At 40.2% G+C, this 26,774-nt stretch overlaps 1 long non-coding RNA gene across 1 annotated transcript in view; it reads left to right on the top strand.

Moving 5' to 3' along the window:
• The first annotated feature begins 4,570 nt into the window (after window positions 1-4,570).
• Window positions 4,571-26,774, top strand: part of LOC134416700 (uncharacterized) — an 88,371-nt gene continuing 66,167 nt past the window's right edge. The window contains exon 1 of the long non-coding RNA XR_010027335.1: window positions 4,571-4,668. This is a non-coding gene — a long non-coding RNA (uncharacterized LOC134416700). The remainder of the gene's footprint in view (window positions 4,669-26,774) is intronic.

The raw sequence follows: 26,774 nt of genomic DNA, 5'->3' as shown, positions 1-26,774 counted from the left end.
ACTTTTTTTTTTTTTTTTTTTTTTTTTAATAACATTGCTGTTGCAAATCCAAAATATCAATAATCACCAGTGTGGAGATTTATGAGTCTCCTTATTTTCTAGGCCTGATTGTTGTTTGTGCAGGTGGAGATTTAAATGGCCATATCCATTGCAGAGATTTATAGTCCAAGTGATTGATGTCACAATTGAGCTAAGACTCTTACTGGAGCAAGGATGACAGAAAACCAAGTTGAAGTTGCTTGTGTATCTAAGCATGAGTGACCAGAGAGGGAAAATTTCCAGCCTCAGAAATTCCCAGAAGACAAAACAACTAAAACAATATATACTTATAGCCTTTCCATTTTTATTTTAGTACTTTCTCAACTTTTGTTGTAAAAAGCAGAAGAAATGAACTGGCTCTTTAAAAATGCCTTTAGTATGCTGCTACATATGCATTCTGAATATCAAGATATGCATACATGTGTGCCATGAGCCTTTAGAATTTCCACACATTTGTAGATTTTACTTCTTAATATTTTTAAATACTCAGGGTCATTAAAATTGACCTAATAAAGGCCACACACATTTGAAGAGATACAGGGCGGATTTTTTGTGTTAATTTTGTAGAGATTATTGCATGTATGTGATGTATACTCACATACATGTTATACATATATGTGTATGTTATACATATAGTATAATATACTTTGAGTTCTTTATGCATACAAACTATTATACACTCAACACATTTACCCATTATTCCCTCTCCAAGGGGGGGCAGCATGGGCAGGCTTAAAAAAACAACATATCTTCTAATCTGCTTCCTTATTTGTTTGTTACATGACTTGAACCTGTGCTTTTCCAGCCCTCCTGCTTCTTATGTCTCACCTGGCAAGCCCGGGCCTTGTACCCCTAATCTGACTCCATTTCAATCCTTTTCCCTCACCTTTAGCCCAGTCCTCCTGACTTCCTGAATATCACCTGATCTGGACTAGGGGCTGGCAGGGTGGAAACCAACCCAGCCCTGTGGGAAGGGTAAAACTGGGGGGGCTGCAGCCACCCCGATAATGGTGGAATCCCTTGCTTCTCCAGTTAGATGGCTGCGACTACAGACTGGCCACTGGGTTAGTAACTGGCTGGGAAAGACAGATGGAGCTAAAGTCCTTTTGGCCTTTCCAGTGCATTTGTGTCTTCATTCATCTTTTAAGAAGGAAGTTGAAATGCTGGCATGAGGAACATCAGTGCAAATCTGTAATCTACAGGATTTCCCCTGTAGATTACTTTATCCTCTGCAGCGCTCTGGTTATGCAGGACCATGCATCCCTCTTACTCCTAAGTACTAGACCCACTCAGACAGGCCATTTAGAACGTGCTGGGGGTGCTGGGGACAAAGATTCAGGATGCCTGGTCTGATGGGTGTCAGATGAGGGACACATCTCACACAGGCTTTTGCTGGTCTATGGCAGGTTACAAATTTCCCTCTAGAAAGGAAGTCCCACTTTTTATGCCTCCAGTCTTCCCTTTCTTGTGCAGGAGTAACATGGTAATTTAAGAACAGTTTTGGGACTTGAGGCCAAGCTTTCTGCAAGTATTTAATGGTTTGCATGACACAGCTTGGTTTATTTTCTGATTTTCTATGTCATTTATCAAGGCAGCATAATTTCACTACCTATTAAGCAGTCACCCAAGAACAAACTCGGTTCACCCGGAGCTGAGGAAAACATAATCAGTTGCTGGTTTTGAAATTATTTGCCCAAGTACAATACAGATGTATTATTTGGAGAATAACCAAGGAAGTCACCCACAAGCAGCCAGCTGATCATGAATTGTGTTCAGTCAGGTTTGAGAATAATCAGTAAGAAAAGTACAATTGCATTAGTGTTTTTAAGTTGCTGCTCTAAAAAGAAAACCTGGTTGCACTGAGATTTCTCCTGGTTACTCTTGGTCTCCAAGTGAAATGGTAAAAGGATTTTAGAAGCATACTTTAACATATGTTAAGTGAAATAATGCCATAATATAATATATACAAATAACTAACACTACTAGTATTAATAATATAAGATATTGTAGGGTATGGACTGTGCTAGGGAAATTGATCAAAATTGTTTGTAACAGTGGAATAACTTGTGAGAAGGGTCTGAAATCCTTTCACATTTCATTTCCAGTGCTATGTATATGTTTCTGGTCACAATTTAATTTGAAAAGTAAAAGACATTGTGAAAAATAACATAAAGCAATGCACAAGGAAAAAAGTAATGTTGTTGCCAAGAGGGTAAAAAGGATGTCCAGAAGAACTGGCCCAAGATGATGTCATATATTTGTATGCAACATCAGCATCACTGTCCCTCCCCAAGAAATCCCAGTCTCAGAGCTTCTTGAGAAAGTCTTTTCTAGAATAGTTCATTGTGAGGAAAAAAACCCAACCCAAAAATATTTCCTTCTATGTTCATTTTAAACAGAAGATGTTGTGAATACCTAGAGTGGAAAAGTTTCAGTCTTATTGATTAGAAAATTTAAAAGGGAAAAAGCTTTAGTTCCAAGAAAATTTATGGAGAAAATTATGCTGGAGCCATAATTCCATTTAATGTGATTTTTTTAAACCTTGAAATATCACAAACCCATTGAAACTCTGGGAAGTGGAGTTTAAGAAAAATTTCTTCAGTGGATATTGAAAAAACACCTTACGAAACTCAAAATACCTAATTCCAGATTTAATGTTTAAATCTTTTTTTGTCACATTGATGACAAAATCTGTGACAAATGTAAGCAGTGCTTTTGTTTACCACAGGGAGTACCTGTACATGTAATAACTGGATGACTTTTGCCTCCCAGCCTTATGCCACCCAGTATCTTTCCTTTGAGTGGCTCCACAAAAATCAGCAGGACTCCTCACAGGGTAAACCAGCATCTCTGAACAAGAACAGCAAAAACTGCCTCTACAGAAGCAAAGCCATGATTAAATATCCTAATGTCTAAGAGAGATACCTACAACAAGGTCAGTGTCTTAATCAGAAGTTAAGACAAATCTTAATCATCAATTCATCAAATCCTGGTGTGACTCACATCTCCCTCCTATTCCAGATCTGTGGTGAGAGCCTTGGGTCTGCTGCTGTGTGAAGCAATGTCTTGCTGTGATTTAGAACCTGTGTACACCAGAAATATATAAGATATAGAAGATAAAGAAGTTACTGAAGCAGAAACAAGACAGCTAATCCTTGACAGGAGAGCTCAGCCCAGGCTTTCAATGAACGATTCACGGATGTGCTAGTGAATCTCCTTTGGCAGCATGCTTGTATGAAGCAAACCTAGGAGAAAGTAGCTCAGCTGGTCAGAGGATGGAACTAATAATGCCAAGGTCTTTTGGGTTTGATCCCTGTATGGGCCATGGGTTTGATCCCTGTATAATGCCATGGGTTTGATCCCTGCTTGGGCCATTCACTGAAGAGCTGGACTTGATGATCCTTGGGGGTCCCTTCCAACTCAGAATATTCCGTGAAACCTAAGTGGCTGTGTCATGTTTGCTTTATTATTTATTCCTCTACAAATTTATTCCTATATTATCGTTCTTCACAGACAGTGAGGAGACGTATCCTCTTCCATCTCTACTGCAGAGACCATTACTAGATATTGCTTCCAGAATGCATCTCTGAAATATTTTTACATTGTAAACTGCAGACTCTTTTATGAAGTGGTCAAAAGAGAAATATGCAAAAAAGCCAATATATCTTATGTAAAATAGTCATGGAAGGATTAAAATGCAGGCATAACTGTTTTGTTTTGAATATATCTTTCTGTGATGTTTCTTTATTGCCTAATCCTTTGCATTTTTGTGACTTTAGAACATGAAACTTGTTGATAAGAAGTAAGTTCTCTATGCCTCCCAGTTATTAGCACATTGGATCAAGTTTTGGAAAACAAAAGACCTTTTTCAGAGGGAAGTTTGGAAAAGAAGAACACTTTGTAGAGGAGTGGCAGGAAGAATGTCAGCTATTCTGGTAAGATTTTATTACTCGCATGGTTTATGGCATGATGTGTGTGCACAGACGCAGATTTTCTGAAATTCCTATTCACTTAAAGTGCTCACAATTTCTGAAAGTCGGATTCCCACAGCATTCATCATTAAACACAGTAGGCTGGGCTATGTTCTCTGTTCCCATCCAAGTGAAACATCACATTCTGGAGCCCACTCTTTGTGGGCTGCTTTACTCTATTAGAGATTGAGTTGGCCACAATTTGTGGGGCTGGACTCCCTTGAGCTCCATTTGTCACAGGGGCTTTGCATTTTACCATAGGTGGCCGCATTATGCCTTTAAAAACACATGCTGGACTGCAGTGACATAGCTGCAAAACTATTTTGGCTAAAAATACCGATATAACAAACCAGCAGACTGGTGATACTCAGCTGTCCACGTGTGGGATCATACACAGGGGTTCAACCAACTCAGCAGTCAGCTGAAGAGAGTGTGCATTGTGGATGAGTGTGGAACAGGAGTGTTAGCTGGAAAGACAAAGGAGAAAGCAGATTACACACCCTACTCAAGTGACACAGAAAGACCACAGTCACTGTGCATTTCTTCTTACTCTGACAGGCCTTATACATGCCTCACAAACTGTGACTCTTGGAGCTCCTGGAACATCCCCAAAGTGGGGTCATGGCACTTTGCCACAGTGCAGTCCTCTGATTTTATGGTGCGTATCGTAGTTCATAATACATATAGAAAATGGTGTTGTTTTAGAAAGCGGTATTGCAAAAGCACATCATAAAAGTCTATTTAAGTAACTTGGAGGGGAAAAAATAATTTTGACAATGAACCAGGGACAGCATACAAAGAAGACCATAAACATGTGTTGCAGTGGAGTCCCACAAGGCTGAGAAGGGACCAGAGAACTGAAAGCAGAGAAGTGAGGGAGGAAAAACCTTCAAGTACAGATTGTGAATGTAGGCTGGCTCTCATTCTCCTCCCTGCTTTTCTATTTTTCTTTTGTGTGTACAAGATCTAGGGTGATGCTCAGACTCCCTAGTATGAAGTTCTTAACTGGGGTGTGACTAACCCAGAAGGAAAGCTGGTTAAAGGAGGAAAACAGAGAGATGAGTCATCAGACCTTCTGCTAGCCAGGTCTGGTACTCTTGTGCAGTTCAGTAAGGGGAAATACAAAACAATGTCTATGAGCTTCTCTGCGTCTATCCAAAGCAGAAAATGCAAAATTTTTAAAACTGCTAGGAAGTTAAGGGATCTGCTCCAAGGGATTAACGTGGCCCTGTTTTTTTGGTTTTTTTTTGGTTTTTTTTGTTTTTTTTTTCTTTTTTTTTGTTTTTTTTTTTTTTTTTTTTTTTTTGTTTTTTTTTTTTTTTTTTTTTTTGTTTTTTTTTTTTGTTTTTGTTTTTGTTTTTGTTTTTGTTTTTTTTTTTTTTTCCGGAAAGAACAGAATGGGACTCAGATATGTATTTGCGAATTTTTAAAAATCAGATGGGGTGATGGCTGAGGCTAGTGTGGAGAGGTATGTCAGCCAGAATCTCCTGATTTTAATCAGTAATGAAGGATTTTGATACCTTATTTCAATGTCTGTGTCATTTCAATTAGGTCTATTTCAACAATAGACCTCTGCCAAATTTTGCACCAAAATAATAAAGGCAATTCTGTCATTCTCATGCAGGATTACATAGCAAATTTATGTTTGGATGACATAGCAAATTTACCAGATATCACATATAATCCCATTTAACATATACCAAAATTTGTTGGCAAATATCTTGATATGCATTCTGTAAGGCCTGAACAAAGTTGTACATCACTAGGAGCTGGATTGACTGAAATTTCCAGAGAGTGGAGAAGATGTGTAACATTGCACCCACAAGTTTTCTCTTAACACTGAGAATGAATTCCTCTAAAGGGCTTTCCATGTATGCAAAACCCTCACTGGGGAGCTGCTCAGCCAGTCTGAGCACAGGGCCTTTAATGGGAGTCAGTGCAACCTTCCATGGGATGCCAGTGCACACTGGGTGTCTGGGGCCAGCTTGGGCTCTCCAGGGTGAGAGCTGTGTTTTGTCCTGAAGAACTGGCAGTTCCAGGGAAAGCTCCTGTGAAGTGCCTGGTGCAGCATCCACAGCAATACAACACATCATCTTTCTCTTTCTCTTCCTCCCATGCCCTGACTCACTGCAGTCTTTCATCTTTCTTTGGCAGTGTGTAGCCAGAGCCCTTCTTAAGGCGCAAGCCCTGGATTGTTCCTGCATTTCTGAGTGTTGGTAGAATTAGTCTTATAGCTCATGGCTCAGGGACATGTCTAACACAACCTTGCTTCTACAATTTATGGTGCAAATTAACCAGGTGCAAACTCAGGCTAATTTAAAAGAGACAAACTCTTCTTTGATTAAGACTCTGGCCAGAGAGCTGGCATATGTGCATTGATTTTCTCCTATGTTACAGACTTTCTAAGTGTCCACAAATGTGGGATCCTTTCTGCTCCAATCTCTCGGTGGTAAAACAGGGATGAGAACACTTCCTTGCCCTACAGAAACATTACAAGGGGCTTAGGCACTGTGGTAATGGATACAGAGGGTAGCTAAGATAAATAACCTGATAGATGCAAGAAAATGATTGATGTTAGAATACTACAAATATGTTGAAAGCCTAAAATATCTTTGTGATGTCTTCTCATTTCTTGAAATGCCAATTAACATTTTTCACTCAGATACCTGGTGTTTACATTGGCACATTTTTATGCTCACATGTCTTACAAAATGGATACTTGCCTGACTTTGATTTTAGATGAAAGCACTCATCTCTCAACCTCATAGTAATTCTGAAAGATAGAAAAGTTGCTTTCATAGGAAGAAAAACAATGAGTTTTGATCCTGCTAGTGATGAGTGACAAGTCAGAAGTTTAATAAACAGACCAGGAGTACCATCATTGGTAACACTATAGCACAAGTAGCAAATCACCATTGACTAAATTACTCCACAGTCCCCAAGCTCTCTGTGAAGAAAAATAAAGTGTTACTTTGGTTTCCTGTAATCCTTCCCCAGTAAAAACACAGGATTCCCTTAGGAGAGTTAAAATCCATTACTAGGCTTCTTTATGCCTTTTTGTAACTAATTGTCTCTTCCATGAAGGGTCTTACTTCCTTGAACCATGAGCTAATGCAGACTCTCGGGGTGCAGTGAGGCTCTAGAGACCTCAGCTTTCATGCCCATCTTCTTCCTGAGTGATTTTTTTAGTTTCCCCACTTTACCTCAGCTTGGTAAGACTTTCCTGGTACTTACCTGTGCAGTGGCCATGTCGTGTGCAGGATGATGTGCTCTGAAGAATCTCTTTGCAAGCTTGTGGGAAGCAGCCAGGCAGGCATGGCCCCCAAAGCAGGGCACTCTGTGCCACAAGCAGAATGAAGCTGGCTTTGTTACAAGGAGGAGTAGAGTTTCCTTTTCTTCCCTGACAGCTGAGCATACACTCAGCCCATCAGACCAAGCCTAGATGTTTCTTCTCACCCAAGTTACTGCTTTTTCCTACAATAATATATCACGACTACTTTTGTTTCCCATCATTGTATGCCACCCTTCCCCTTTTCAGACTGCTTGTGTCAGAGCAAATTTATAAATTTTGCAGCTTGTTCTGTCCAGGTTTTTTTCTCAGCAACTTAAATCACTCATCTAACTAAGGCTGCTAAAGAAACTTCTCAAATAATATTCTCCAATTTCCCCATTTGGATGGTCAAAGCACACGTTTGTAACCCCATAAGCTACATCTGAGCTGAGTTTGAGCTCCTCAGTATACAAAAATAAATGCAAATTTTTATGAATAGGTAAATGTGTTTATGAGCACAGTTGTAGAGGCTAGGCCCTGTAATATATCATGAGGCCCTTTGATACTAAACTTACTTGTACATATGGCATGTAATGATGCAAGTGACATGATGTGCAAGCAATTATAATTTCAAGTAATTTCTTTATTGATCTGTCCTTTTCAATTCTGAACTATTGTTATTATAGGAAAGTTGTAAAATACATTTCTTGTTACTTAATTTTTTGTTTCCTTTTGAAGAAATGGATGAGGAAAGCTAAACAGCTCCAGAATATACAACTTTATACAAGGTGTTGGAGAGGGGGCAGGGTGGCTCAGTGATGAATGACCAGTCGTTCAATTGTTTTCTTTCTTGCAGAAATCAGAGACAGAGTACAGTTTATCTTACCCTGACTTTTAGCAAGACAGATTGCCAGGCAAAACCTCTGGGTTGAAGTCATCCAACCACCAAGTAGAGTAAAGAGACCATTGCTGTTACCTTTACAAGACTGACCCCCACCCTCAGTGCCTTTTAAAAATGGTGTTTCTTTCTGAGGTTCTAATATGAACTTTAGCTACTTTGACACCATTTTTTATGCTGAACAGAATGGTTATGGAATGGTTTATTTGGGCCCAGATACTCCACTGTTTTATACAGGCTAAGACTAACTCATCTGTGTGTATCCCTTGCAAATGACAGTCCCTGGTGCAGAATTCCCCATCACACTGTGTTTAATCCCCCCCCCCCCATACTTTATTTCAGCTGCCACTGAACTTGTTTAGCTCAAGTTTGGATGTTTCAGGCCTGTGCTACTGCACTGATATCAGCCAAACCTCTCTTTGAACTCATGGGTGTGAATGGGGAGGAGACCTATTTCCTGGGAGGTGAAAATCCCCAAGTAATGGCAAGCTAGCTCCAAGACAGTCTGTCATTGTCACAGATTTTCCCTACCTTTCCCTTTAGTTATGCTTTTCTTACCAACTACTTTCTAGTAATTTGGAACAATAATTCTGGATGTGGCATCCTGAATTTATTTTGCCCACATCTGAGAGGGAACACAGATCTTAAGTGGCCTAAGTCATGTCCTGAAGGTGCATGATTCCCTGTGCCAACTATAAATAAATCAGTAGCTTGAGTGAGCCAAAAAGAAACTGGGCCAATATGCACTTTATCGAACACTTTAATGATATGCAGAGGAGCACAAAAGGCAGGACAGACAGAAAGAGTTAAAAGGGAAAGATGGTTGCACTTGCAGTATCTGTTTCTTGCAAGAGACCATAATGTGTTTATACAGCTCTCAGCCAGGCTAGCAGATAATTAAAGGGAAGGACTGACACTAGACACTACTCCACCTTATACACTATGGTGCGGGGAAAGTCACACAGGTGGGACTGTAAAAAAACAGCAGCAAATTCCCTTCTTTTTGACAAGCTCAATCTCTTCTTTTTGCAGTTAGAAGGATGCCTGGCTTAGTTGTTTTGCAGTTAGAAGGATGCCTGGCTTAGTCCACCCTGGTGGGAGGATGCTAAAATATAGTGGCAAAGTTGGGGTCCAAGTTGATCTTTCAGCATTACAATCAAGCATTTTATAAATTCTGACCGCAGCAGGACAAACACCCTTCCTATGGTCCAGTTCAGCAGGATGTACCCTCAACAGTATAAATCCATCCCATTATCTGCCTATCCCTACAGCTACAGACCATACTTTCATCTCAGACATGTCTTCCAGTGAGATCAAGTATAGAGCTGAGTCCTTGTCTAAGCTCAGATCACCAGATTCTGGGTGGGGAGAGAAGTCTTGGTAACGACATGATTTTGGTGCATGTTTGTGATTGGGGGAGTAATTACCTGTTCTCTGGCCATGTGAGGGGTCAAAGAAGACCACTCTCCTTCTGGACTGCCAAGACCACTTGGCCAATTTGTCAAGAATCCCACAGGATAAATATCTGTCTCCAGAGACCTTTATAGTGACAAATCCAAATAAATCAGAGTCACTTTTACTGAGCACTTCAGCAGACAGCTCAGATTTAATGAATCAGCCTTCAGACCCCCAAGGAAGATTTTCTTTCCCAAGCCCAAGCAGAACAAATATTTGACAAAATTTGCCTGCAGGATAAAATTCTATCAGTCCATTTAGTAACATTTTGTGATTGCAGTTAGCAATACTGCTAACAGTGTTTTGAAAAGTTACTGGGAGTGCTGCACTGGGAGTGCAGCAAAGAGCTCTCAGGATCAGTTTTATGATCAGTGTGTCCTGTGCAGAGAAAAGGAGGCTGCAATGGATCAGATTATTTTCCTTATCACTGATTGAGGGTGGACTTTGCATTCTTTTACTGGTTCCCTTCGGCAGTCCTGGCTGGAATTCCCCACCAGCAAGAAGAAGAAATTAGGGAAAAAAAAAAAAAGAAAAAAGAAATCAACCACAACCCCTCATATCACCGAAAGTCAAAACCTTGCAGGTTAGTTGTTGTGGGTCATTCAAACAGTTTGAAGGCTTAACATCTTGATCCCCTCTAAAAACTTCCATCTCCATTTCCTTCCCCCCTTTGGGATCCATCCAGATGCCTGCTCAAATACCTGCTGGCGCCAGAGGAAATTCTCCTGTAATGGATACCCTGCGATGTAAAACCAATATTTTGTTTCCAGGGTCATCCCTTTCACACTCTCACAGATCCTCTTGCTTCACCAACCTGCCTCTTGGTCAAGCCAAAACATGAGAAATTGCAAATCCAAAGGGTGGGGTTTCGAAGCAGTTTAATAGGCTTGGTGATTGCTAACCCACACATTTCCTCAGCTTCCTCCTCCTATTGTGGTAGCCTTGTCTGATAATTTATGTCAGGTTAACAGTCTGCTGGGCAGATACCTCTGCTCACAGTTCAGCAAAGAGAGACAAAGAGAGGAATTAACCTGACCCAAAGCGCTCATGATGATCAGAATGGTAACACCTATTCAGACAGGCTTGTTCATAATACAGAGGCCTAATTAGAGTCATCCTTCAGTGTTTGGATTTGAGTGGGTGCATCAGGATCCAGTGCCAGGTAAAACAGTTAAACAAAAACCATTTTCCAGTGTCATTTGTATGCAAACAAAAAAGCAGGAATGTTTCATTTGTAATGGTTCCCCATCTCCTGTTTAAGGAATCAGGCCAGCAAGAAGAAGTGGATCAGTGGAATTTCGCATTTAGTTAGGAACTTCTTGGTTTGACACTATCCCATTCTACTTGTGGTTTTTATTTGTGCTCTCTGGATTTTTACAGATTTACATGATAATCATCAAATTGCTTTATACTTATGTGTATCAATATAATGAGCTTTGTTAATAGTCATATGGGATACTGAGAAGGAGTTCTGCAGAAGGGACCAGAAACAAGCACTTTTAAAGTGACATTTCAGGTGCTTATTTCCTCATTTAGTCTTATAATAAATAATATGGATTTAATACCTCCAGGATTGTAATTGAAGAAAACATTTAAAGTTATTTAGTTATATAAAATAGATAATCCTACTTTTTATGTAGCTTTAATGAAGCAAAAGTACAAGGACACAATAACAAGGATTCATTTCAGGCCTTATAATTGGATTGCAAATGAATTTTGTTTAAAAAACTTTGTATTTTTAATTTTTTCTCATGAAGGAAACAAGCATAATACATTATTTTTTTTTCTAATTTCCAACTTTTAAATTAACAATAATATAGAGAGAATGTCAGGAAACAAATATTCTTTTGCCCATGCATGAAAAACCAGAATCCATAAAATAAACTTTTGCAAAGTGGATGCATTTAAGAATTTGCCATGGAGTGGGCAATTTATTACACTAGAAATTTGTTGCCCAGAATTGTGTGGAATATACCAGAATGCTTGTTCATTCCTTAAAAGAAGTCTCTTCCATTCTGATATAATATATTGCATAAAGTGCAGAAGAACAAGAGTAAAAGTGAGTTTTTTTAATGATTAAGGACTGATCTTGTTCCAATTTGAGTCAGTGGCAAAACTCCATGGAATTGAGCTGAATATATGGGTGTAGATAAGATGTTGTTTACTGTGCTTTTGCTTTTTCTGAGAGCAAAATGTAAATGAAATATATTCCTTGCACAAATTAGATTATCCTTAGTCATCTGCTGACTCCTACTTAAAACAGAGTGCAGGGATCTCTCCACCTTCTCCAGGAGCTGCAAACCCGACTATGCAGCCTTGAAGACACTCCTGCCACTGTGTGAATTGGCTGCTGCATCAAAATGGAATGAACACAGTCATGGAGCAAGAGTTCATGAGATCTTGCTCGTATATATAAAAGAATGTAACATTAATAAATTCTCCCTGCCCTCTTTCAGCTGCAGTTCCAATTTTTTTTTAAAGCATCACACATCTTTGTGCAGAGTCTTGCCTGGTTTTTGTACAGCCATGAACAGGGAGAGAGTAAGTTGTTCCTCCATGTGCCACGTTTGAACAGAGCAGAGGGAGCACAAACTGCATCACTGGTGCTGCAGCAACTGCGTGGGCAGTGGCCAAAAAAAGAGGGAGAAGTAAAACCAACCTTAAGTTGTGTTCTGCCAACATCAGCCAGGTGACATATGGTACAAATGAAGGGAGATTATGCCAGTGGTGGAAATTATTCCTTACAAGAAGGGAAACAGGAACAGAGAAATCACTCTGCTAGTCTCAATTTTCCTGAAACACTTATTTGGGATGTAAAACTGCCAGTTTGCAAACCTTTAAGTTGGGACTCAACCAGTCCCTTGTAAGATGAAAAAGATCTATTTGTCAAGAGTGCTCTCATTTTTGTTAACAAAATCTTTGGAAGACAAACAGTCTGACAAACTCTACCTAATTTCTTCAGTGGCACAAATCACTGGTCAGCTCGTGTAATGCCTTATCAGCAAAGATGGAGCTGCATGAAAAAACCAATTCCCTCTGAAACAGGAGGTAGAGAAGAGTGCTGGAAATGTTACAGAGTAATGTTATTAGGAAGTGTGAAGGAGGAGTAGGGAGTTGTTTACAATAAACTGACCAAATGATTCCTAAGTCATTGGCTGTAAAATTCATCTGTCCTCAGGTAAATGCTGCAAGGCAAAATGGGTCAATACGGTTACCCCCTTCCTTCTCTGGCCCATCCTGGTGGGTGATAGAGCATAACAGTGCTGGTTTTGACATTATTAGGTTATCCTGGAAATAAATCACTTTTGAAAAGGTGAATAATTGGACAGACCTTAGTGCTGACAAGCCAAAGGTTGGAGGCTGGGAGGAAAGCAGTGGTGAGGGGGAGAGGGAAGGGGGGCTGTGCTGTCATATATGCAAACCCATTACAGGAGACCACCAGCATGTGAGGAGCTGCAAACCTCATCCCAGTTTGCACTTTGGCAAATGAGTGCAGTTTTTCATCTGATAAATATCATATTGTATTTACAACTTCTGAAACTATTTGTGATGCAGCAGAGAAATGAGACATACCTTTTCATGTAATAGAAATTCTGAGAGGTATGCCCCTGCTCAGTAAAATTAAAAAGTAGGAAATTTTGTCTCTATAAAAAGAAATTCCCAATTTTCCCAACATTTAGCTAATCTGTGGAGTTCCCACTGCCATAAATAGTCATCAAGATAATATATTTGGGCTGGACTCTGAAAGAGCTAGATAAGTTTATCACCATCAGCAATATCTGTAACTATGCAAGTGAAGATCACGATAATGGCAGTCCAAACTCATATTTTACACCATAAAATAAACTCCCTTGGGGACATAGGAAAGACTGGATAATTGACTGTTTATCCAATAGGCTGTTTTAATCCTTATTCTGACACCTAAGAGACGGAGCACCATTAAGCACAGGGTACCAGATTACTTGCTTGTGTCTACTCCCACCAAAGACTGTGGCAATATTTCAAGTGTTTGCTGTGAACTCAAACTTCATGTAGAGGTGTCTGCAAGTTTGGTGCCAATAGTGGGCTGTAGTTCTTCATTGAGATGAAAATTTAATGAGGCCATTCTACCATTCCTGGAAAGTTTTCTGAATGTGAGTGCTGGTTCTGGAACAATGTTGGCATTTAGGGAATATAGGTTCACACTATGCTCAAACATTTGCAATATGAACACGAGTGTATCATGCATAGCTGCATTACACATTAGCTTATCCACCTCAAATAAGTAATTTTCTTTCATTCAGTGTATTTCTGTCTCATCTGTTCTATCTTAGATCATCTAGATGAGGACTCTTACATCAATTTTATGCAGTATCTGACACAAAGATACAATTTGCGTCCTGAATGGGGTTTACTGAGGCAAAATCATCTGTTTAATCCAATTAAATATAGATTTAATTTTGGTCTTTACAAAACTTTCAGAGGTACATTCAGCCTGTTTGTGGCAACAGTGTATTAAACGCTGCCATTGCTTGAGGAATAGACTCTCTTTTGGGATTGAAATAATGAAAAGGATCCTGAAAATGGAGTTCCAAGTGGCATAAAATTGCATCTCTTTCTGTCTTCTTCTTACCTCCTAGCAGACTTTCAGAAATCTGACTTCCAAGAAATTCCCTTCCCAAACATCCCTGTAAATGTTACAGATCCTTGCAGTGCATGCTGGTGATACGGAGCAGAATAACAGGAGTTGTCAGGGAGCTGGGTGAAATTTTGCATGTCTTCCCCCAGACTTTTTGTTATTTTTGAGAAACTCCCTTTCATTCAGAAAATGCATATTGAGAAATTTATGATAGGAAAACACCAACACATGAAATGGGCCACAGGTAATCAGCTTTTAGGGGTCCGTGAAAGTCCAAAATGAGCCCCAATTGAGGGAACCCTTATAAAGCAGTGCATTTTGCAGTCTTAGACATGGTTTTTCTACAGGCCAAACCCTGTGGTCGCAGACCCACTTGAAGAGGTTCTCACCACCCTCTTTGCCTTTGCTGCTGCTTCCTGTCCTCCTCCCAGTGGTGCTGGAGTTCACAGTCTGCTCTGCTGTGATGAGTCAACTGTTTGGCTGGCTCTGCTCCCAAGCAGATTTGTCACAGTGCCTGCTTTCGAAACAGATATCTATTTTCTTCCTTTTTCTTTTAAAACCGGACCATTCCCCACGTCTGGTTTGTAGTTCAGCCATCAAATTGTCACATCCAAGAGGAGGTAACTCCTATCAAGCAAGGAAGGAATCTCTTAACACTTCTCTGCTTTTAAAGAATTTGTGCCCTGGAAAAACACCCTGTTGTTAGATAAGAGGCAAGGCAGAAAAGTCCCCATCCATGAAAAGGGGAGGGATATTTCAGGCCACACTGCTCTTCTAATAGAGCTATTCAAATTCATTATCACTACATGATACAATCAGTCCTATATAGTTATCAGGTTCTGGGGCTGTTTTCTTTTTCTGCCACTGACAAATAGGCCAAAGTAAAGCAGGTCACTGATAAGACAGACCCCTGGGAAGATGCTCTGCCACGCTTGATGCATGGATAGGGATTTTTGTTCATCACTCACATGACTTTGTCTTGCAGCATCTGTTTGTTTTTCTTCTCCTTTCATTGCCCAAGTTTGAAAGCAGCCTGAAATAGAATAGGATTTATGCTACAATCTGCAAACCCTGAACTTTTTATTTAGGAGATTCAAAGACTATAAGGGCGAGAGAGGCCTTTGGTATCCTCTTGTCTGACCTCTGCTACAACTGAGGCCATTAGCTTTCTTTGACTTAATTCTTGTTTGGTCTATCTACTGGAAAAACATCCAGTCCTGATTTAGGAATTGCAAGTGGTGGAGAGAATTCATCACAACTCTCCACAAACTGTTCTTATGGTCAATTACCCCATCTGTTAAAAAATTTCCATCTTACTTCAGTTTAGATTTGCTGAGCTTCAATTCCCAGACACTGGCTCTTCTCCTTGCTGTGTCTCTGTAACCCTAGTTTTCTGTCCAGAGTCAGCTCAGAGAAAGGGATGGTAATTAGGCACGTATACACACACACACACATACACACACACACACACACACATATATATATATGTCACTTACAGATATGTTGAGTCATTATTGCCTCCTGAGCAGAAATGGAGTCTGAACTGAATCAGGAGTTTTTCTGAGAAACAGATTAAAATTTGTTATCATTCTAAATATTTATATTTGTGGCATATTATTTTCCAGTACCTGTGGAAATGTAACTGCAGTACCTGTGGATGTTTCCACTACATGCTTTCAATAGAGAAATGGCCTCTTACCCAGAATTGCAGAGGATTCACTTTTGTCACTGTTGTCAGCTGAATCAAATCAATGCAGTCTATTTGCAAAGCTAATTCAGCACATATAAGAGGTCAAAGTGAAGTCAGATATAGTTTTGATGCTGCACACTTATGACTTAGAACTGATAAATGGACTTGAGATCTGTTTCTGAAAGGTGCTGTCATGTTATTGCAAATGTTTCTATTATGTGATGACCCCTTCCCTTCCCTGAGGATGCTCTGACAAATGCTGTCCAGACCAAGGTGGCAGAGCTAGACTGGAATGATAAGACGCAGCCAAGGCCTTACAATTTGCCTTTTTAATTGTCCTTTCTGACAGTATTATGTAACTCCACCCTTTTTAGGGCAACATCCACTGACCCACATTTACTTCAGACGATGCCTCCTGATCTGGTTACATGCAGCATTTTCCTGAGAGCTGTCAGGGATCAGTTGCCTCACCCCGAGCGCTGGACTCTGGCGGTCCTGGGGTGCAGGGCAGAGTGGATGTTTCCTAATAAAAGCAAGAGTAGGCATTAGGACCTCTTTAATTCTGTGCATCATTTTCCCCAGGCAGGAGCAGCTGCCTTTGCTGCCTCTTTGCTCTCTCGATAGTTCTACAAGCTCATTAGGCCAGGACAGATTGCGAATTGCATCAGGGGTGTTTTCCCCAGGGAATTATGCCACCAGCCAGTGAGGAACTGGCAAAGGCATGAGGAAATGACCTGTGCCATGTGCCCACACCCACAGAGAGGAAGGAGAGTAGCTGGCCTAGGATAAGGCTGTGGTGGGTTGATGCCAGCTGGGAGTTTTCCTTTGCAGATGAGGACTCTCAGGAGCTGTTTAAGGTTAGCCCACACAGCAGGCAGTAAGGGGGGAACCTGGCCCACAGGTAGATCATGCTGATGCTTCCATGAGGCTGAACTGGCTGCACCAGAGCCAACTCACCAGCCCAGATCAGCAGACAGGCTGGTGAAAAGAACTAAATCCACATTTAAGAGAGGACAGCAGTAAAAGTCTGTTGTCACTTTTGCTACTCCGGTGTGGTCCTCCCACTCTAACTGCTATCACTTTTTTTTTCTTTCAATGCGATTTGACAACAGTCTGGTACTGGGAAGGAGCATATTTGAATAACAAGAAAATTGAAATTTAGTTAATTTGCAGTGAAACTCTCTAGTTGTTCCAATAAATGATGCTAGATTGTTCATTAAGAGAAGGTCTCAATGCCATACATGTGATGAGTATGCAGGAACAGCTTACCTTTTGAAGCAGCAATTGTTTGGTTTGTGGGGCTTTTTGTCAGTAGTAGGAATTAATACTGCATGTGAATGAACAAGAATAATAATTATGCTCTGCAGTTAGAAGTTCCAGTGTTTTTTGTTTATTTAAAAATTTTCTGGAATAGCTCACAGACGTTGGCACCCATTGTCCAAATACTTCATTCAGATTCCACTTTATAGCTGTCCTGAAATGTAACTGGTCATCTGGCTGAAACCAGAAGGCAGCCAATTAAATTCACAGGAAAACATTAATCTGAGCTGAAGAATTCATAGCACATGTGTGCAATCATTCCTCCTTTTACGTATGCCTTCTGTTCTTCCTCTGCTCCCGCTCCCCCAGCTGCCACCCCCCCGCTTCTTATTTCACCGGTGGAAGGAGAGCGTGCCAACTCTAACAGCACTGTCCGAGGGAAAGGGAAATTAACACCAGTTTTGCTTTTATGTGCTCAGGACTCGGGCCAAGAGGGCCACTAGAGCGAATGCTGGGTTTTCCCCCTGCCTTTACCAAGCCTGGGATCTGGCCCAAGCTCTGTGTTGCCAGCATGTATCAGCGCACAGGGTGCGAGGACAGAGGAGGCGGCAGCCAGGGAGTGGGTGGCAATGAATGAGCCACGGGCTGGAAGGCAAGAATGAGATGGCGAGTGAGGGCTTGCAGGAGCTGAGGAGGAGCAAGGGGAAAGTTGGGCATGCTGGGAGCAGGAACAGAGGTCTGGGATCATGAGGACATGCTCTCCCTGGGTCTGGGAGATGAGCCTGGTCTCCTTACTTCTCTCCTGTCAGTGAACATCTGTGAACAAATGCTGGATATGTGTGTTTATTGTCTCCTTCTCCTTTCTGTGTCATTTTGCAGGAAGTGACCCAGCTCTGCTGTGAATTTCAGCAGGGGAGAGGTGTGCTGTGGCTGCAGGGAGGTCACACTCTTCCAGCCAGCTAGGCTGGAGTCACCTTGATTCCACCACCATCTCAGGACAAAAAGGAAGGTGTTTTTCCAAGGAAAGGATTGCATCACAAAACAAACAGTTAAGCATTTACCATCTGGGAAATAAGGGCAAGGCTAGTATTTGTACTCTCTCACCCAAGGGTAGTTTTATAGCACAAGGGGGAAATAATCTTCCTCAGGTGTAGTGAAAGGTGGTAAATGGATGGTAAATAAAGTGGAAGAAGATTGGGGTTAAGGTGCCTAGTTAATGTTCATGGCTAAAATTATTCTACCCATTGTCTATGCCACAATGCTCCTTAACAATGCTGAGTCCTGGGTTTCCAAAATTAAGAATCTAACAGTTAAATAGATAATTATGTATTCTACCATTAGCTGGGGTGCCTCGCATGGTTCCTGGGCTGGACTTTCCAAAGTGCACAGATGTTATCAGTAGACATGATTTGAGCTTAAGAGGCATTGCAAAAATGCTGCACACATTGGAGAATCAGATCCTGGCTGTTGTGGGGCCTGCAGTTCTCTGGGCATTCAGATTCTGCTGTTTAGCTGTGGAGAGTTACACTGCTTACGGGCAGAGAGTCTCACAGTACGGCATCGCAGTGTCTCTCAGGTGAGAAGTGATCTGTACATGCATGGAAAGCTGTTGGAGTGTAGGAAAGTGCACAGATATCTAGATACATATGTTTATATGCCTCATATATTATTCATGAACACTGGATGACAGATAGTGGAAAAGCTATTCTATTCTATACCATCCACAAGGGTCTATGTGAATAAGGAACTCTGCCATAATAAAGCCATGATTACATTTAGCGCTTTTTAAGACCCTTATTGATGGACATAAAGAAATAGGGTTGAATTATTTTCTCAACACCAGAGGGAGCCCACCTGGGATATAATCCATTTATTGGCATAGGGAGTGTGTTCTTTTCTGAACGTAGCTCCAAATATTTTTTTTTGTCCCTGACTTGCATTTGAGTACACACACACACACAAGAACACCACGGTTGTATCCATTCACAATAGATCCATGCCACTTTCATGCATGTGTATATGTGTGTGTATAACCAAGATACACGATGTAGTGTGATGTATGCTTTTTGTTTTGATTTGGTTATTTAATTCATAATTCAGTTGAGATCTGAGATACAAATGCTAAGTAGTTTTTTGGCTTGATGTCATACAAAGTTTTAACACAATGCTTTTGCTCATGGCCTCTGGCCAATGTGTATGCCTTGCACGTCATTTGTGGATGCTCTCAGGAAAGAATGTGCAGAATTGCATTTATTTTTTGGCATTATGAGTTGCATGAAAGCCACTTTAATGCTTATTCTCGTCCGGCTATTCAAAAAAATGTAATACTACTTGAATTCTATAAACAAGAGTTTAAACAGGGCTGGTTTATGTTATTGTTACTTATATTTTACAATGAAGAGGCAAACATACTGATTATCAGAAGTCAAACTCTTTGTTTGCTTCCTAACAAATGTATAAGTTACAGGTATGTTGAAAACTTTTCTTGCTGTTGTGCCCAATTGTTTCTGACAGAACACACACCAACTGCAAACAGATTTCAACCCTCATTTAGTTAGAAGTTTTGATGCTGGTTTCAAAGGAGGCAGGAAGAAATGCAAATGTAAAGGACTGTTCATAGGGCAAAATCCACGTAGATTGTGAGAAGATATTCTGCAGGCATGGACTTCATTTTCACTCAATAGATGTGAAAGACCTGTAAGTAAATATACTTTCTGACTGATACTCTCTGCAATATACTATGAAAAAAAAAATGGTCTTAGCCATTGTTCTTTCTACATACAAAATTCAATGTTACAGCAGTTCCAAAGGGAGATGGCTGGAGATGTAAATGCCTTGGCTGCCTGCTTTGTAAAGCAAATTTGAACCATGGTCAACCCCTGAAAACTAGTGTTTAGAAGGTGAGATGTGGACCTCAGTCTGGACACACCTTCTCCATTTCAGCACCTTTCCCAAATTACATGTCAGCTGCTGACCTGTTCCTGCAGTTCTAGGTCCTGTCACAACTGGTGACATTATGATTGCAAGAGTTTCCGGAAAATGTCACAGCAGATGCTAGAAATAGAGGGAATTACCAGGTGAAATGTGTATATTCATTGATTTGCTCCTCACAGCTTTGTCCTGGCATTTTTCGTGTAGAATGAAGGGAAAAAATCATTGCTGAGGATCTTTGGGTTTAAGGTCTGCGATGCCATTCTGCTCAGCCCAAAGTGAGCTGCACTTTTGGCTTGCTCAGAGGAATATTTCTGTAAAATGTAACAGAGGCTGCTCTAATTTACAGCTGTCTGCACACTTCTTAGCAACCACCAGGCAGGACTGCTAGCTTTCCCATATGTTTTTCTTCCTCCTTGCAGTCCAGGCCTTGGCAGAAACAAAGGCTTAAAGGAAAGAAAGGGAATGGCTTGGAGCGATCCTGTTCAGAGTCCGTTTACTTCCCCTCACGCCAGCCTAGAAACCTCAAAGCAGAAAGGAAGGCTAATAACAGTAACAACTTGGTCTGGTGACATTGGTGTGATAAATACCTGCAAAATTGCAGTAAATACCAAGAGCCAAGAAATATAGTGCTGATGTTGTGCAAAATAAGGAATCCTTTGGACACAGGGAGTGATGGAAGCACAGGAGACCGTGGACCATTTTGTTTGGAGAGGAACAAATCATGTACTAAAGAATCTACTACACATAAGCTCTAGCAGCAGTTTTAAAATGCCAGCTATTCAATGATTTTGTAGTGACTTTCAAGGCTGAGTATAATTAGTTCATTAAGAAGAAAAAAATGATGCAAAGAAACATTATGCTGAAGTACAGCCTTCAGTGACTGGGGCTGGATACCTCTGCTAACTCAAGGTTATTGGTTTAGGGACGAATACATATTTAGATTTTCCTCTGAACAGGTGAAAAAAACCAGCTAGAAATTATTGGAATATATTTTGTGTAGTGTGAAAAGGACAAAGAACTTTTTTTTTCACTTTAAATCATCCCTGACTTTTGGACCTTTTGTCTTGATTACTTCAGGTGAAGTTTATTTTATTATAGTTGAATGTGAAGATTGCTGAAAGAAATGTTATGGGAATTCTTATTATTGTCTAACCATCTAAGTACTTTTAGCCCAAACAGTCTGTAGTCAAATGAACAGCTAAAAATTCATGTGCTTCCTTTGACTTTTCAAGTGGAGTATGCCTGATATTTTGTGGAATAATATTATATTGATTTCTTTTTAATATTTAGTGGTTTTACAGTTTCCTAACTTCCTTCAGACTTTTCTAAGCAACTATTGCTGCTGTCTATTTCAACACAAAATTCTAGGAGCAAACAAGTTAAAATCTCTCTATCAAATGCAAAGCTAAACACTGCAATCTATTTCAAGAAAAGGAGAGAATTTCATCAGGGGATCCTCATCAGTGATGGTTTTTAAGGACCTTGTTGAACAAGCAAGTGTAGAATGAAAAAGATGAAAATTAACCTGTACTTATTGCAGATGATCTCTGGAGAGCCCTTTGATTCTTTAAATATTTTTTATCATTCTAGAATATAAATGGAGAATTAAATTGTAGGTTTTTTTAAAGTATCATAAATTCTAGGGTTTGATAGCATAGCTAAAAATCTGTTTGGAGACACATCATGGTGGTATATTGGATGTGGTTTTTGACTTTTTGGAATAGCTGCTGAAAACTTTTCACTTGATGTTTTATATAATGACCCTGTTGCCACATTCATGAAGTCCTCTGGCACTTCTCCAAAGGATTAACCAACGGTAATCAAACACAAAATTTGCTGTCACTCAGGCTTTGCTGCACCTCACCAGGTGCTTGCAAGATGAACAGTGTTGCAACACAGTCTGAGAAGGTCCAAAAGCCACTCAATTTTGGATACAGAAGCTGTGCTAAAACACAGCTTTAGGGAATTTTATATGCTATAACAGCACGTGAACAGCCCTCAGCATTTTTTGTGTGAGAGTTCAAGTCATATCAAATCAGAGGAGCCATCGAGAGAGGATGCACTGGCTATTAGCAGAAGGGAGTTAACAAGTGATGAAGTCAGGAATGTGCTGATGTCCTTAAGCTGTATGAGTGGGATAAAGTGTGGCAAGTCACAGCTTTCCAGAGACAAAGCCACTGTTGAGTTAATTAATTGGGGTGGGATGCTGGCACATTGCAGGGAGGAAAGGAGCAGTCATTTGGTACATGCTCCAAGTTTTGAGCAGCAGTTACAAAGGACTGTGGAGCTAGGGGAAGGAGAGAAGCGTTTGTTACAGCTCAAACTGGCAGGAAGCCAAAAAAACTTGTCAGATATTTGTGAAAATAGGTTGCAGCTGCCAGGGCTAGGAGTGCTTCCCGGTGTAAGCAGCACTCTGGGACTTAGTGAAAGGCCACACTGACTGTCCTCACGGTTTCTGACAATGCTCTGTCTGCCACACATCAGATTTCACAAGTGGGGAGTGGGTTTGATAAAACGAAATGCCACAAAGCAGGCTTCCCACAGTGTGGCATCTCCTTCTGGCCTGACAGTGCCAGGTGAAGGACTCCAATTTCTTTTGAAGACAAAGTGTATGTGCTTGTTCTTCCTCTGTGCTCGCAAAATATGAATCTTCTCCCTGATATTTGACTCTACAGCAACATCCAAGCAAGCAATTTCCTATTAATGGCAAATCAAAAGAGTTAATGTCACTGCAATTTGCCCTGATACCAAGAAGTAGTGGCCGTTCAACTTACACTCAAGAAGTTTTAAAGGCTCGGTGCTTGTTTTTCTTTCAGTACCATACTCTTTCTCATTCCTCCTCTTCCCTTGTTCCTTTGTAAACTTTACACTGATAACCTTTATCTCAGAGCTTAGTTCTCCTGCTAACTTTGGGGGAGGAGAAGATAGTATTTCCAAAACTAATTTCTCTAACTGCCTAAATACAGATTTCAAAACTTACCTGTCTGCAGGATTGATCAGATTAACCATCCTAAATATATTGTGTGCTCTCCACCTCCAGAGAGAATACTCTTGTGTTTTGGTGAAAAGGATAATTTTGGGAGACAAGACAAAAAGTCACCAAGATTTTGAGGGGAGTGTGTGCGCGTGTGTGTGTGTGTGTGTTTTCAGTTTGAATATTATCTGTTAAGCAAAAGACTTACTAATGGCATGACTTTGAATTTTAACCATTTTATATAATAATACTTATAACTTTCAATGTACTCTTTTTTGGATATTTTTAGGTGCTTTAAGATGAAAATATTGTTTTGTGGAAGTTTCAGAGTGTTGTCCTGGCCTCAGATAAGCCCCACTATAGTGCAGGTTTTAGCCTCTCTCCTCTCAAAAATGCCTGTTTTTAAGAGGAAGAAGGAAAAGAAAGGAAGAGTGATGGTTTGCTTCTGTTGTTTTACCCTCGTCTTAGTCTACAATATTACAGTAAAGCAGTATCATGCTTATAGAAATGTTGGTATCTGTATGCAAACTTCATAGGTTGTGCAAGGCTGGAAACAGTGTTTATTATAATGGCTATGCCCATCCTAAAGAAATTGGAACAAAGTATGCTGTAGGTAAAGGAAAGGATCCTCTTTTCCTTCTTTAAAATACAGAACAAGCACAAAATGAACCAAAGGGACAGTTGCATTTCACTGTTTTTCAGAGCTTACATATTGCAACTATTTATTAATGTTTTAAAATGTCCTAAATATAAGTCAGGAACTTACAAGCTGTGGAGATGAATCCTCATACTGCTGCCTCAGCTGGAATGTATCACAATACCTGATTTACACCAGCTGAAGGTCCCTAGTTTTGGATGAGGCTCAGATGTTTCACCTCAACCCTATGTTTGGCCCTGAGAGCTACTTTGTACATTTATAAACTTATCTAAATGTGACTAATGACATTTCCACATGCCCATCAATGCATGTTTTCCCTCTCTTTTTCAAACCTGCTTAAAGTGAGAGACACAAATCCAGGAGAAGGACTGCCTGCCTTTTTCATCTAGCCTGCCAAGGGGCACAGACAGGAGAATGTAGATGCAGCTCCTCCTCCCACTTTCAGCACAGAAAATTAAGGCAGAGCTAGAGGGAGAAGTAGAAGAAGGTAAAAAGCTTTTTTCCCTTTCCTCCTTTCCTTATTCCCCTTCCCTTTTTTAAACATCTAGGCTCCTTGAACTGAAGGACTGGTGTTTTTATCTCCATTTTTCCCTCCACTCCATCATGTAAAGAGTTATTCCAAAATCACTTGGCAGCTGTAAGACAAGCTATTTCCTAACCCTCAAAATAACTTTTGTTTTGAATAGTTCCCAACTCCTTAAAAATGCATCCACATGCATGCGTATTTTGCATGGGAAAGAAAACTTATAGAAGTAAATATTCATGGTTAATGACTGTTAAAATCCTGCTACAATCATTATTAAATTTGGGCTCATTCTGTGTGGAAAGTTCTAGGTCTTAATCAGTATGAATTTGTGATGTACACTGTGCAAGCACCAAAGAAAGAGGCAGTCCTAATTCCAAATTTCTGCCGTCTGGACAGAAAGGGTGAGTCTGTTAGACCCCCAGGTTCAAAATGGGGAAGGAAATTTTTTCCTTGCTACAGTCTGAAAAGGCCTTTTAAATAATTTTTGGCTACCAGCCACATACACAGACACACCAAGGCTGGCATACACAATACAAAATAAAACCATGGGGGGTGCAGTTTGCCCAGTTTTGTTTGACAGCCTCACTTCACTAACTAGCTGAGGGTCAGTGCATGTTGTTGAACACTTCTGTTACCTTTCATCTGCTCACAGACTGCTTGAGCACAGACTTGCCAGGAGTTTTCTTACTAGCAGTGGTCCATAGTAAGCTCAGTAACTTCCTTTACACTGCGATTGTAACCACTCCTTGCTACTATCATAAAAACAGAGAAAACTTTGATATTCCTCTCTGAAAATTCACCGGAGGCATTACAACAGGAGAAATTATACCAGTAAAATAGACTTTGGACAAGAAAAGACATCTATACTTGGAGAAAATCAGGGAGTGGCAAATAAGGCTGGTGTATTTTTACATCTAGACATAGCATTTCTTGTCTTTTCCAAAGCACAAAAAAGTTTGGATAACCCTACCAACATTTCCACAGTAAAAAGTGTCTTTCTTCTTCAGGGCATTAAGTGGAGAGATTTCTTGTGGGAGAATGAATGATGCAATGATAAAAAAAAAATTGGATATTGCTTATTTCTCAACAGTTATCATATTTTTCTTCTTAGACTAACTCTTCCTGCCTAAAGAGACCCTGGGGATTCCCAGCCTTCCTTCCCCTTCAAAATGGAGCTGTGAAGAGCTGTTGTTTCTCTCCTTCCCCTGGGTTTGTTAATGTCTGAGGCCTATCACCCTCTTTCCCTTCATGAAAGCTGAAGAATTCGAAAAACTCCACACTACACAAGGAAAGAGAGAGGCTTCCACATGTATCAGGGTCCTCTTTACAAGTGTATTTTAAAAATTGCCTTTATTGCTGATTTTAGCAGATCTCCAACCTACAGATAATTTGTTTCTAATTAGCTCTTCCCAATTCACTAATAAATAAAACATACTCCTGTTATGCATATGCTAATGACTTGATAAGGGAAATTCAAAATAAAAAGCAATAGAAGGTAGAATACAAGGCCAGGAAAAAGAGTAAAGAGGTGAGCAAATATTTGACTGTGATGCATCATTAGACTGGAAAAGTTGAGCCACTTAACCTCTGGAGGACTTTTCCAACATGACTTTATCCCATGATCCTAAAAATATTGGACTTTCTAATCCTGCAAGATTGCCTCCAAAGTAAAATGCCCATTCAATGTCTTTTTTTTCCTGTAGTTCTCAGAAGTCAGCACCTCCTCTTTCTCTTTTCTTGTCTTTCCAGCACTGGAATTACAGCAGTAAAACCATTCCCCTCTCTGCACATAACTTGGGCAAGGACTGGATACTTAAGGAAGATAACAGATTTGATGAAGAAATTCAGAAACGCAAAACTGACAAATGAAATAAACAAGTTTATCGTATTTCCTGTATGAAAGCATAAAGGGGAAAGTTTCAAAGGAAACAACTTTCAAGTGACAGAACATGTAAGAACATGTGATTTAAATGAGTTTACGAAGTAAGATTTAAATACAGGCTTTTAAGTTGGCTGGATGAGCTCTACTCAGTTCTTTAAAGATTCTGAACTGTTTTGTTCAATGACAGAAATTATTTAACTTTATTAATAACTTTATTATGTTAGTTAAACAAACTGAAACATAAGGAAATAGATAAAAAGAGCAAAAAGAAAACCTCAACAACTTAAATCCATCAACACCCAGCAAAGAAGCCCCAGACTATCACTCGGTCTGAGTCATTAAAACTAACATCAAGATAGATTAGGAATTAAGCAACGCAGCTATCAAATTAAGACCAGGCCTATTATCAGTCTCCCTTCTTTGAACTCCCTTTTGGTTATGATGATTTTGCCTCCTGGAACTGCATCAAGCAGTGGGATCACGCAAGAGACACCAGGAGAGCACCCTTGACAAGCCAGTTGTGGTAACTTCCTTCTGCAGAAGCTGTCTTTTCAGAGCTCCATGGGCTACTAATTCAAACCACAAAACTGGTCCTATT

Source organism: Melospiza melodia, chromosome 3 (assembly GCF_035770615.1).
Source record: "Melospiza melodia melodia isolate bMelMel2 chromosome 3, bMelMel2.pri, whole genome shotgun sequence".
NCBI classification, from domain to species: Eukaryota; Metazoa; Chordata; class Aves; order Passeriformes; family Passerellidae; genus Melospiza; species Melospiza melodia.
Note: the sequence above shows the minus strand (reverse complement) of the source record. Positions and strands in the feature narration are given on the sequence as shown.